This window comes from Pteropus vampyrus, unplaced genomic scaffold, assembly GCF_000151845.1.
Source record: "Pteropus vampyrus isolate Shadow unplaced genomic scaffold, Pvam_2.0 Scaffold71, whole genome shotgun sequence".
NCBI lineage: Eukaryota > Metazoa > Chordata > Mammalia > Chiroptera > Pteropodidae > Pteropus > Pteropus vampyrus.
The window spans coordinates 778,923-781,059 of NW_011888852.1; positions in this window are offsets into that span (position 1 = coordinate 778,923).

Below are 2,137 nucleotides of genomic sequence, written 5' to 3' on the forward strand. Positions count from 1 at the left end.
CTCCCTCCTTCTCTCCCTCCCTCTCTCCCTAACTTTCTTCCTTCCTTCCTTCCTTCCTTCCTTCCTTCCTTCCTTCCTTCCTTCCTTCCTTCCTTTCTTCCTTCCTTCCTTCCTGTTTATTATTATTTAACACAGCACCTATTCTGTGTTAGAGCCTCTTCCCAGCCCTGGGAAGCCACAGTAAACAAAACAGACACCAATTCCAAATCTGATTTCGTGGCAAGTTAAGGAATGAATTGGAGAGAAGTAGAGAAGGGAGAACAAGTAGGAGGCCATGATACCAAACCCAGGACAAAGAGGACGGAAGCTCCATCTACACCAGTTGTTCTGCCTCCTTTCTTCTCGCATAAGCTCTTTCTGAATAATCTCGTCTTCCTGTGTTTCGCTCATGCTTCCGCTCAGATGTCACTTCTTAGAAAGGAGTTCCATAACCCCCTTTACTCTCTTATCTTGCCCTGCCCCAACTCCTTTCTCCACTTTTAGATAGTACTTATTCCTACCTGCTGACACCATAGGATATATTGATATGTTATTCGTCTATTCGTTTATTGTCGTCTTTCTTCCATAGAATATAAGCATGAGATAGGGACTGTTTTGTTGGCTGTTGTATTATTGTCATTTAGAAACGTGTACATCTGGGACACAAACGAGTTTTAATAAATATTATCTGAATGATTAGATGAATGATTGCTAAATCTGTATCCTTAGCTTTGACATCTCTCCTTAGATCCAAATTTGTATTTCCCATGCCTACTAACCCTTTAAAATGTATCCTGAGTATACTTTGAACTCCATATGTTCAAAGCCTCTCACGATCGGCCTTCTACCCCAGCCAAATCTACTTCTTGCGAAATCCTTTCCATTAAGGTCGTTTCTTTGTCTCTCAAGTCTTCAACTCAGCACCTGTATTTCTTTGTCACCATATCCTCAGAGAGAGCAGAAGGCAGCAGGTAGATCTGGGGGTTATTCAAGGATTCAGGTGTGAAGGATTTTACCTTGGGTAGGTGTGCTGTAACACTATAATAGAGAGGTGACAGCTTACATTCTTTTCACTTTTGATATTCTAATGCGTTTGCTGTGACACTATAGCAGAATAATGACAGCTCACATTCTTTCCACTTATTGGTATTCTAATGAATTTGCTTGTGCGGTCTTGTCTGATTGAAGAAGTAAATATGCATCCATCGGGGTTTTCTGATCTGGTCTTTATATTAAAATAGCATATTCTCTAATTGATTAAACATGCTTACTTGTTCTAAGTAGGGAAAGACCTGCATGACTTAGAACACTTTACCTTTTAAATATGGTTAGAAGAAAGGCGGGGGTGGGGTGGGGGGGAACGGCTGGGAGGGCATTCTGTGTATTTATTACTGATAATAAGTTCTGAGTAATATTTTTGGGGAGGAGAGGGAGAAGAGGCTATTCATTGGAAGCTGGTAATTAATACCATTTTGGGGGTCGACATTAAAATTTAATTCTATTCAAGGTAAACAAGAAGCACACACAGCCTTTGGATTGCCTTGACAGATGTTGCTTTTTTTTTTTTCTTTGCAATATGTCTCATCCATGCCAAAGAGAAATAAGCAGAGGAAAGTACTGACGTTCTCTAAAGCTTCATCAAACCACATATGCTTTCGAATTACAAAACAACATTAATTACTTTGGGGCCATCCCTTCACCTCTTCTTTTATTCTTTAAGTGATTTTTCTTTTACAAAAACATGAACTTCTTGATATTAGTGGTTATGTTTTATTTATCCTTATTATTGGTTATGTTTTATTTATCCTTATATCCGCAGTGTATACCGCAATGGAGCCCCAAATTTCAGAGTTCTGCTAGCAGCCTATTCTAAAGTCTGTTTTCTGAGAATCAAAAGTACCCAGATTGGTCACCGTCTCCTAGAGCTCGTTCACTGATATTCGGCACTCCCCAAGCAACTCTTATCAATTTCCTCCTTTTAGAATCCATGTATGTCCTGTGAGGTCAGATATCTTCAGCCCTGTCACCAAGGAGCATAGAAATAAATAACAAAGCTCTGCGATCATCAGCTATCTTTAATTTTCATCCCCTCCACTTTCTGATTTCGGGCAGCATGCAGGCGTGGCAGGGCGGGGCCTGGCTGGCGGGGGCGTGGCCT